The sequence below is a fragment of the Condylura cristata genome, unplaced genomic scaffold, assembly GCF_000260355.1.
Source record: "Condylura cristata isolate star-nosed mole 26May11 unplaced genomic scaffold, ConCri1.0 scaffold00031, whole genome shotgun sequence".
NCBI lineage: Eukaryota > Metazoa > Chordata > Mammalia > Eulipotyphla > Talpidae > Condylura > Condylura cristata.
The window spans coordinates 21,857,528-21,869,619 of record NW_004567132.1 but is presented as its reverse complement, the minus strand read 5'-3'; the positions used below and the strand labels follow the sequence as shown (position 1 = coordinate 21,869,619).

Genomic DNA, 12,092 nt, shown 5'->3' with positions numbered 1-12,092 from the left:
ATGTAAGGTAAATATAAATTACCATTCCCTATTTTTAAAGTATTTACCTTTGAAATATTACTTTTTGTATTTGTGTTAGAAATTTAGAGATCAATTGGTAAAGAAAATTGACCCTGAAAGCTAAGATGATCAGTTCTAGAAGATGCTCTATTCAAATATATATTGTGATATATTTAGGTTAGGAGTAACCTCACCAAGGCTGTGATGCCACACTGGCTCTCACTGTAGTCCAGGTCACAGCTTTAAAAAAGGACTCTTGATGCTCCCTTAGTTGTTGTTGCATACTTCAGTATGCAACTTAGTCCAACGAAAGGACCACTTTTCAGCATTCTAAGTTATTATAATAATACTAGATTTTTGTTTTTACTTACCTTCCATATGAAGATACCATGTTTATGGTGATGGATGCTCTCTTTTGGTTCATCTCCAAGGCCTTGCCACCACTATGTTCCCACATTTGAACTTTGAGGATATGAGTGAGTGCAGAGAGATGAGTGTTGTGTATTATAGGGGGTTTAGCAGAATCCCTGATATCTATAAATAAGATACCAGTAGCACAAGTCCCACTCCAAAGTTCCAGCAACCAAAAAATGTCTCCATATGTTTCTACATTGTGTAGTGGTTTCTGGGGAGCAAATCATTCCCAGTTCAGTTGACTGTTCTATATCAGTAATACCGTCTTCCCTCAAGGGATGAATCTGTTATCCTAATTTTTTTTTAGGTGGGATATTTCAAATTTATTATACTAATTAACATTTAGATACTTATTTTAAAACTCCACATTTAATATTTACACAAATTTGATACTGCTAACAAAGTGTTTTGCCTGCCTACTTTATCAAAGCTGAATTTTTCCTAAAACATGTCATCACTGTCCCATTATAATAACTTATTTCAGAAACTGTGACATCCAATTATGATATTTTCTTGTAACTCTCATTTCTACTAATAACCTCCAAACTAGATAATACCTGGAGGAATTATAGGTAACTCCAAGATACTTCAAAGTCATCTTTTGTCACATCATAGAAGACATGAAATGTGTCTCCCAGAAATAGAAGGAAGCAGTTGAAGTTGCTTTCCAGTTCTATTGTGGACATATTCTTATAACTGATGTATACTTAACTGCATAGAAACTATTCTTTGAAACCTTAATCTCACCCTATGGCTTCCTGAACCTTATTTCCTGCATCCACGATCATTGTTGCTAACTTCCATTGTCATATGTTATAAATGCTGAAGCCCAGTTTTTCAATCTCTGCCTCAGTAATAAGTTGTTGTATCAGAGGGAGAAAATGTGTTAGAGAAAGTAAAGAACCCCTACTGTGACTACTGCATTTCCAGACTTAGGAAGGCGATAAACTGGAGGATAACTGAAAAAACATTTTCCATTGTAAAATGTACCAGCTCACTTAGACCCATTTAGCTTTAGGGAGGTGATTAGAGGGAAATGATTAAGGTGGGATTATATCTGTAGTGAACCTGTTGATATGTTCCTAGGAAAACATATCAGACACAGGTTATTACATAAGGAATAGCAATAAACTCTGAACTAAGTCTCAGATAATTTTTGTAGGTCCACATTCTTTTGGGTTATTTTATATGTCCTTATTCATCTGCTCTCCTTGAGTTCTTAAAAATATTTTTTATATGAGGTATCTAAAAACATACAAAAGAGAACAAGGAGTAATAAGACTACACCTACACAGAGAAATCTCAAAACACAATAGTGAGTGAGTATAGTAATTTGAAGCATAATATATTAAGCATGATATAAAAATCACAGAACTCTGTTAAGTGAAGCCTTCTTACCGCAGCAACTGTGAGATAACTAAGGGTAGTTTGTTGAATGCTTTTAGGTTTGTGGTCATTTTCTTTGATACAGCGGGAACAAGTATACACTATGTTAGAGGGGTTTTGTAAAAATGCATATTTTCTTAACATGTAATGGACTCATTAGGACAAGATATCCTCCTTTCTCATCCCATCCTGAATACTGAGGTGCACTCTGTGAGTTGAGAGTGAGGAAGTAGCTGGGAGAACACCAGCCAGAACTGTCAGAACTAGGAAATGAATAGAAATCCTATAATCACTTTACAGACGGCATCAAAATGCACATCCATGGGCAGCTGAAGATGCATCCCCAGACCTGTAGGTCCCCCAAAATGGCTTTTGGACATTTACCAAATTCTAGGGGCCACACCAAAATAACCCCACGTGGTGGAGATCACCACATGCATACTCCTGAAGTCAGTGAGCATGAACAGAAAGCCAGAACAACTCTGAAGCCTTGAGAACAATTAAGTATTTGGTAGTACCTTAGGGAAAGCAAGTGGAAGTCTCTTGGCACTCAACATTCTAAAGAAATATATGATTAATAATTCCCTTATCCTCAGAAGACCCCCCCCCAAAAAAAGAAACAAATTTATTCATAGAAGTCTTACCGTTGAGAGCTGATAACAGGGTTGAGGTAAGGTATTTCACTCACAGAACACTCAGTCAACAATAAAGACTAAGTGACTGCTTCAAATGTAAACACAGCAATGGAAGATTTCAAGTAAAATGAAAAATCAAGAAAATATTATACAAATAAAGCAATACAATTTTCTTGTAAATGAACCCCCCAAAATAGAGATGTGCAATTTACTAAATAAAGGATGCACCTTATTTGTTTTAAAGAAGCTCTGTAAGCTACAAGGTAACACAAATGACAATTCAATAAAAACAGGAAAACAATACAAAAATAAAATGTGTTTATCAGAGTGATAGAAATCATTAAAAAACATTTTAGAACTAAATAGTATAATGAATAGTATGAAAAATACAATTGACAGAAGATCAAACAGAAAAAAAAAAAAGGTCCTTAAAGAATATATGTTACTTGAAATCATTCAATTACAAGAAAACAACGAAAAATTAATGAGTGAAGGAAGCCCACATGAACAGTGAGATACTTTTAAGAAAAACAATCTGGGCATTAATAACCAGAGTCCTAGAAAGAAAAGAGAGGAAAAAAGTAACAGGTACTTTCTTTAAAGAAATAGTGACTGATGATGGTGGTGCAAGAGGCTGTGAAGCAAATACAGCGACTGCAGTGGGAGTTCTATCCCCGGCCAGGGAGCTGACCCACATGATGCAGCAAACCTCTGCTGACCAGGGCCAGTCCGCTGCTCCCCTCAGCACTGTATTTCTGTCTCTGGTGAATCCTTTTTCACTACATGCATCTCTGGCCTACACACCAGTTCTTCTACACATAAATAAATATATATTTTTTTAATGTTGCAAGGAAAAGGCTGTCAACCAAAAGAATACTTTACTCAGAAAAGTTGCTTTCAGAAATGAAGTGTAGAATTTCTTAAACAAAAGTTGAGAGAATTCATAGCCACCTTGTTGGCCTTAACAATAAATCCTGAAGAGTGCTTTGAACTGAAATGAAAGGATACTAATTACTAACATAAAATCTTATAAAAATATGTGAAAAACATTTAAAAAGGCAAATATATAGCCAAACTCATGAGACTTTTATACAGTGGTCATGAACACCACAAAAGAAAAATCTATTGTAGATAGATAAAAGATAAAGTAATCAAAACATACTATTAAATAAAGGGACCAATTCAGGAAGGCAAACAAAAAGAGGAAGTAGGGAGCTAAAGAAATAGAAAACTGTCAGAAAAAAAATTATCAAGATAAAAGATAGTATTTGAATGTCCTTACCAATCAATTATTACATTAATTTTAGAAGGATGACTTCCCATTCAAAAGGCATAGAGTGACTTAATGGGGGAAAAAAAAAATCAAGCCCTACAAGTGACACACTTCAGCTCTTAGGACAATCTCAGTCTGAAAGTAAAAGGATGGAAAAAGAATTCCATGTATATGAAAAACAAATTAGAAATAGCTAGACTTTAATCAGACAAAATAGACACAGATAAAAACTATAACAAGAGAAATAATGTCATTATATAATGAAACAAGGGTCACTTCATCAACAGATTATAACATTGGTATAATATGTAGGTACCCACTACCAGAACACCTAAATATTTAAGTAAATGCTAGCAGATCTGAAGAGAGATATCAATAGTACAATAATAATAAGGGACTTTAATAACCACCGACAGATCTTCTAGAAAGGAATTAAATAAAACATTGGGTTTGAAGTTTAGATCAAGAGGGTCTAAAAGACATACACCCAACTTTCCATTGGAGAGCAGCAGAATGAACATTTTTCTCAAGTGTACATAGAATATTCTCCAGTATAGAACATTTATTGGTCCACAAAACAAAGTAAATTTAAGAAGATTGCTGCCATATCAATGTATTTTCTAACCACATAAAATTAAAAGTCAATAATAGGAAGAAAGCTGAAAAAATTACAAATACATGTAAATAAGACAACGTGCTTCTGAATAACCAGTGTGACAAACATGAAACCAGTAGGGGAAGAAAGAAAAAAACATCTTGAAATGAAGAGGAAATTGTAACATACTAAAACTTATGGGATGCACCAGAACAGTACTAAGAGTTTTGTGATAAATGCCTACATTAAGTAAAAAAATCTCAAAATTCTAACTTTTACACTTCAAAAACAAACAAACAAACAAACAAACAAACAAACAAATTAAACTCAACATTAGCAGAATGAAGGAAATAAGAAAAATTCAGCAAATTGCCCTTTAAGTATAACAATAAGTTACAAGTCACTAGTCCTTCTGGATCATTAGCTGACCTTTTGTTAAAAACCAAATTTCCAGCCCTCCTTGGTGGTGCAGCGGGTTAAAGCAGGTCACTAAGAAGCTAAAGCCACTTCAGCATGAGTTTGATCCCCGCCCCAGAGGTGACCCACATGGCGAGGCAGACCTCTCCTGACCTGCCCACTGCTCCCCAGCAGTGTACTTCATCAGTCGGCCTGTTCTGCTCCCTGCTCTGTCTCTAGTGAATCCTCTCACTGCCCCTGTACCTCTGGCCTGTACCCCAGTACTGTATGAATAAATAAATTTTAAGAAAAATTAAGAATAAAATTCCTATAAAACTCATCTCCAAACAAGGGAACAAAGGCAAAACTGCACCTCCAACTCCAGTGCTATAAATAGGATGCTTGCAAAGCCTTCACCTGGTGATGAAGAAAAATCTAATTATATGAAAAACAATATAACTGTTATTGAAGATTTCCTGAATACCTATTTTGGGACTTTCAAATAAACACTTTACTTGAAAAATGATAATGTACCAGTTCATTTCTGTGACAAATGTGGAATGCCTATTAAAATCCATGGAGGAATTATTTGGGGCAAGCTTATATTTTGCTGTGATTGCTATTTTTACATGAGCAATGGAGAGAAGATATCTTCAGGCTGTAATGATCAAGCAATGTACATGTTCTCTTTTCCTGTGTAGCATTGTCCAAAGGTTTCAGAGAACATACTTGTTTCAGCTAGCTACTTACAGGCTCATTCAACCACCAGCATATGAGAACTGGAAAATCTCTTACCCATTCTTCACTTGAAAATGTTTATCCTCGTATTGTCCCAGGAACAACTGACATCCCTGATGATTTTGCAGTGTTCACTAGACAAACACCATAAGCCACATCCATCAAAGTAGCACATCATAATGCCACCACCTGCTTTGCAACATGTACTACATGAACACTGTAGTCATCATCAGAATGATGCTGAGTTGTGAATATTGATTTGATTCTGAATTGAATACTCAACGGTCAACCATAAGGTCACTGAATTCTCACTAAGAGACATCCAGCAGAATGTCCATGGCTCCACCTCCACCTCATCTATTAGTCAGGAAACCTTTTATATTTCAACAAGAAAACATAGCAATTTAATCATTGTCCCTGTTCAGGATGAGTCAAAATCAGATGCTAGACAACCTCACCTCCTACCCCAGCAACTGCTCACCATCATCCTGAGTATGAGGCCGAACAGTGGGATTGCACCTTCATCATATTAAACCTCCACAGCAACATTATGCACCAGCCCACTTCCCTCCTCCACCACCAATAAGCCACATCCTCCCAGGCTGCAGATCCTCCTCACATGTTAATAGCCAAGTTCCACCTCCAATAAGCTGTTGAGGTGAGGGAAGTTCTGGAAGAGGAGGATTCAAATAAGGTGGCATCTGGGCAATAACATAACCAGAAAGAGGGGTGGTGCACATTTGCTCACCACCCAATGTGCAGAGGTCACATTTTCATCCATAATAACTTGGAAAGGTGACACAGTATGCCTGCAGCTTTATCAGCCTTATTTTCTTAGTTCTATTACTTTTTTCCTGGGACCCCCTTCTACTCAATCACTCAGATGATGGCATCTGCCTTCACCTATCATCAATGAAGTTTTGTCCAGTGATTCGTGGTAACCAACTTGTGTGTGAGTAATGAGGGATTAAGACATCTACTTGAGTAATCTGTATTTGTTGAGAGATACTTGAAGCAAAGTAGACAAAAACACTACAATCCATGAATCTCTAATCAGAGTTCTCCTTTAATAAATTGTTTAAGAATTTATATCAAGTAGAGAGTGACTGTAAAATGTGTAGAGTTACTTAGCTCAATCTCCCTAAGACCAATAAACAGCATATTTGATAGAATAAAGACTATATTGGTCCCATCTTTGTCACTGAATATATAATCTGTCATCTATTGTTGCTCCTTTTTCCAGTGTCCTGTGGGTTATGTTATGTCATTACAGTGAGACTGGATAGCACATGATTGAAGTGGCAAGTGCAATTTATTTCACCTGATTCTTTCCAAAGTGTTTTCTTTTTATAAGTTCAACTAAGAAAAATCATTTTATTTTGTATTTATTAAAGATTTACTTATTTACACATATAGAATTGGGGCCAGAGGTGCAAGGCAGTGAGAGGACTCACCAGAGATAGAGTGGGGAGCAGAATAGGCAGACTGATGGAGTATACTTCTGAGGGGAGCAACGGGCCATACAGGAGAGGTCTGCAGTGCCATGTGGGTCACCTCCCTGGTCAGGGATCAAACTCATGCTGAAGCAGCTGTTGCTAGCTTTGTAGTGCCATTGCACCACCATGGAGGGCCCAAAAAAGCATTTATTTTAAACAACAATTCCATGGAAACACTATGCTTTACTTTTGGAATGAAAACCCTTGTTAGGATACTGCATTATTTCCACCAATAAACAAAGAGCTAAATAAAAGTGTCAATATGGAAATGTCAAATAATCCCATTGTAGTTTAAAGTAGCTATCATCTTTACCCAAGTGAAGCATCACCTAAGAGATGGATGAGAAACAATTAAGATAGTAATTATAGTCTGCTTAAAATGAAAGTGGTATGAGACAAAACTTCCAAAGTTTGTATCATTCATTTAATGAAAAATCTAGGAGTACAGAATTTTAAGAAACGAGTCTAAGCATAGAACATATTATACCTGGAAAATGTTTAATATTAATTAGTATTTGATATAGAAAATAGAATTATATTTATTGGCATTTTATCCTATCATTGTTCTTATAATTTTGAGAACCAGTAAATTTTCATTGAGATGTCAGGAAAGGATAAGATAAGCTGTATCAGTCAAAAGGCTGAAACACATTTTAGCGCTAATTATTTTTGTTATTATTCAACTCTATCATTTTCCTTTGGTTACTTGCTTTTGTTCATATCAGTGTGTTAACCTTCAGTTACAAATATAATAAGCAGTTAAGGTAGATAATTTTATGATAGAAATCTCTTTGGAAATAAGTAGAACTGAGATATAACTCTGGTTATAACATCTATTATCTGGAGAACCTTGGTAAGATCAAAATCTTCTATGCCTCACTGGCTCACATTAAAACCTAGAAAATATTATCTCTACAAATGTATACAGGCTCTGAACATTCACAAAATTACTTTATTGGGAAACATAAGCAATGCACATAAAAGAGCTATATACAAATACTTAAAACATGGTTAACAACTAAATCACATTCAGGGGTAAAAAATATTATATACATGATGATTTGTTCGTACAATAACTTTATAATATGCAGAATTAGGTGCACTTCTTCAAAATAAATTTCACTAGAGATTCACATTTGTTTTTATGAAAATATTGTTTCCTCATCCTTGATAGAATCTTGTTTATACCTTTATTTTTTTTTGCTTATTTAAATAGATTTATTATTTGGAAAACTATATGATTGAAGAATTTGTTGGTAATGCAATGGAATCAGTTATAGACCTCAAGTTGACATCATTGTAGTTATAAGTCAAAAAAAAAAAACATGAGTAAAATGCACAGGGGCAAGTACAGAAAGTTTGTGAACAGGAAGAGGGAATAGGGAAAGGAATTAATTTGAACCCTAATCTCATACAAAAGCACATCTCACTAACAGGATCAAAAGAACCATGCATTTTGACTAGTGCCAGGGCCTTTTACTCTTTTGAATTACTTACTGATACTTCATGTAAAAAGTCCTAAGTCAGGTAACAATTTACATAGAAATTTATATCATTGTCTGATTTCATCACAGGCCTACCATTTAGATGCTTAGCAATCTAAAATGATCATCTCCTTAAGCCAGAGGGCAATTTCTTTGCTCCTCTACTGCTTCCTAGAAGAAAATTTCACTGATATTTCTGACTGATATTCTATCCCAGAAAAAAAGTCTTTTCTTCTTCGTTATCTTTCCTATCTAGTGTCCAGTTGACTTACTTTGTTCTGTAGCTCCTGGGTTCTGAATTTTAAATAAATGATAGCTTAGGTGACCTCAATATTTTTGTGTGGTCCAGGATTGGGTCTGATAAATAATATATGCTCAGATTATCCATTATTAATTCTTACTATCAGCATTAAACAATGAGAGCCTCGTCTCAGCTCTCCTGCCTCTTCCCCTGGAAGTGGGTAGCTCATCACACAAGGTACTCTCAGAACTTCATCTTATTTATATGTATGTTCTGCGGGGCTGTGACTGGGAGTCTCATCACAAAATATTTCTGCACTGGCCCCCAGTGGCAGCCCCAGTGTGCTATTTACTCCTCACCAAATAGAGTTTGTTAAGATGCATTGTGCTGCAGCTTGTTGGACAAGGTTCAGAGAAATAGCACATCCTTCCATAAAGCCGCCAAGCATGCAGTCCACAGCACAAACAGATCTCACTATACTAAAATCCCGCTCTTCAATCAACACTGTATTCTGGCTTGTCATATCTCTATAACAGCAGCAGAGGGAATAGCTCTGGTATAGAGGTTTAGAGTTTTCTTTTAAAGTAAGATGTGTGTACAAGTGACTTGCAAAAAAAGAGAAGAATGAAATTCTGCAATCTTTTCCGTTTTCTCTCTCCATATTTAATGGTGCCTGGCATTTCTACAGATGACATTTAATATTTGAAAGGGCATAATTTCTTTCAGTGCACAGAGGAATTTCTGTTATGTTTCTGGCAATATATAAAAAAATCATATCTCTACATGAGATCTGCGCTGAAATCTCTGTGTGTGACTGATGTTTCTTAGTATTTATAGCATCTGTATTGTACCTCAGCTGAATCTACGTAAATCCTCCATTTGGTCTTTCTTTAGAGGTCTGCAATCACTCATGTTAACAACTAAAAGTAACCGAAAATGCTAGCACTGAGAAAAGTCTAGTTTGCCGCTTTTAAATTGTGTTCTCCTGAGACCAAACATTCTGTGAGGAAAGCTAGGATACCCAATTCTCAATCAGAGCAGCTTGGTTTTGAAGTCTTTCATGCATTACAACTTTTAGTGAAATTTTGCTGAAAAAAGTACTTATTTAAAATAAACAACAATAACAGAAGAATGCCAGCTTAATTTGAATAATTTACTTCATTTTATATGAAAGATAAGAGACCTGAGATGGCAGGAATGGAGTTCTTGAATTGCTGGTGTTTACATGAAGTTCAAAGAAATAAAACAGAAAACAGCAACAAACCAATATATCCCACAGTGACCATAAAATAAAGGTTTTATGCTAGAAACATTGCCCAAAGTGAAGGAAGAGAAAATTTCATTTCAGAACTATATTCTAGAAACACTTGCAACATACAATTTGTTCCTTGTCTAATGTAAAGATAACCTTTTGATCTTCATTTGATTAATAGCTAAGAGGAAAAAGTAGATCTTGGAAGTATATTTCTTTGTCAAAGACTTTTTTTTTTATTTTAGAAGGAAACTTGAACACTATTAATTTATTGGGAAAAGATAATGTAATCATTCAAAAATACATTAAAGTGATGATTTCTGTATTTTTTTCAATAGTAAACTTGTTTAGAGCAGAGTTCTACTATCTTTTCTTGTAATTCCCATGAGTATATTCCATGCTTGTATGTGGGTATCTGTGTATCTCAATGAATGTACATACACACATATATATATACATGCATGCACATGCATATATATCAAATAGTGTGCATATTCCTGTGTGTGCTTACTGCCATATAACACCATATGTACACTTCTATGTATACATGTTAATATATGTATATAGCTATATACATAATGCATATTCAAGTGTAAATAACCAAGTAAATAAGTAAATCTAGGCCTCCCTGGTGGCCTAGGGGTTAAGTCACAGTGCTACCACCATGATGGCCTCATTATTATCCCTGGCCAGCGAGCTCACCCTCAGGCACAGCAGACCTCTCCTGTTTCACCTTCTGCTCCACAGTGTATTTCAGTCAGTCTGCCTGCTCTGCTTCTCACCCCCTCTACCTCTGGCCTATATCAGTTCTACACAAAAATAAATAAATAAAATCTTTAAAAATAAATAGATAAATCTACTGCCTGATTCATTGTCCCTGAAGAAGTTTATCAGCCTCAGGCCTTTATAACTATCTTGACTTGTATACAACCATATGATACAATTGTGGAGTATTGAACTGGCAAACTGACTCATTGAATTAATCTATCCATCAAGAAACATTTGTCAAAAGTGCATGAGGCACTGTTTTAAAATTTTTAGAATACATAAAGGCATTTCAGGTCTAGTTCTTGTGCTCAAAGAATTCACAATCTATAGGAAATAATTGACAAATGCTGAAGAGCTAATAGTTTTTCTTTTCCTTAGGAACAATAATAGTTGTCCCCAAACTTCACTATGCATTGAAACACCTGGGAATCTATAGAAAATACAAATGTCTGGTAATTTTTGTAATTCTATGAAATTGTATAGGGTGCAACTTGAACACTAATGCTTCTTGATATAATGTAGGACTCTCATAAATAATTCCAAATTTTCTGTTATTGCCAAGGCTGAAACATAAAGACTTCACCCATTTGATACTCCAAGCAATATTCAGGCATCTTCAGTTATTAGTAATTTATAGCACTCAAAGGGATCATTTACTCTACTGTCATTATTAGAAAGTACAAGTTAAGGTAGAGTTGGGAATCAACTCACAGTAGTTTTTAATGCTTTTCACATTTTATACATATCTAAAAAGCTGCTGAGATATGCTAAAGCAAAGAATTGGCAAACTTTGTTCCACATTAACCCCCCCCCCAAAAAAAAAAAAAAACAGCAAATGGTATCCCACATGGATTACAGCAAAATAAGGAAAGGAGCCAGACATCAGTTGTTTTTGAAGATTCTCAGTTATTTCAATGTGCAATGAAATTTGTGACTCAGTTTTCTAATGTTGGAGACCCATAGCCAGAGGTATATTTATTCCATAGCAGAGCATGTACATGAAGAATTTTGCAAGTTCTCCATGGAATTCTAATACTCACCTAAAATAGAAAACTAATTAACACATTGTTCAAATTTGATTTCTTATTGTAATCATCGCATATAGTTGTTTTTTTTTTTAAGCATAGCAACTTAAAACTGCTGTTTCTCAAAATAAGTTCACAGATCACTAAATTGGTAGTCCCTATTACAAATACAAATTATAGGTTCTTTCCATCTACTTACCAAACCATACTCTAGAGAGTTTGGGCATAGAAATATTCATTTTAGCAAGTTTCAAGTAAGGTTTATGGTAACTGATCTTGAACAATATTTCTTAACTCTGGATATTTTTTTTTTCTCTCATCAGTCATTTATCATTATCTGGAGACACTTTCACTATTACAACTGGAATGAGTAGTACTGGTTCCTAGTG

The 12,092-nt window shown here is 35.1% G+C and overlaps 1 pseudogene; it reads left to right on the top strand.

Annotated features, from left to right (window-relative positions):
- Nucleotides 1-6,094, top strand: part of LOC101635711 — a 30,067-nt pseudogene extending 23,973 nt beyond the window's left edge.
- Nucleotides 6,095-12,092: the final 5,998 nt, after the last annotated feature.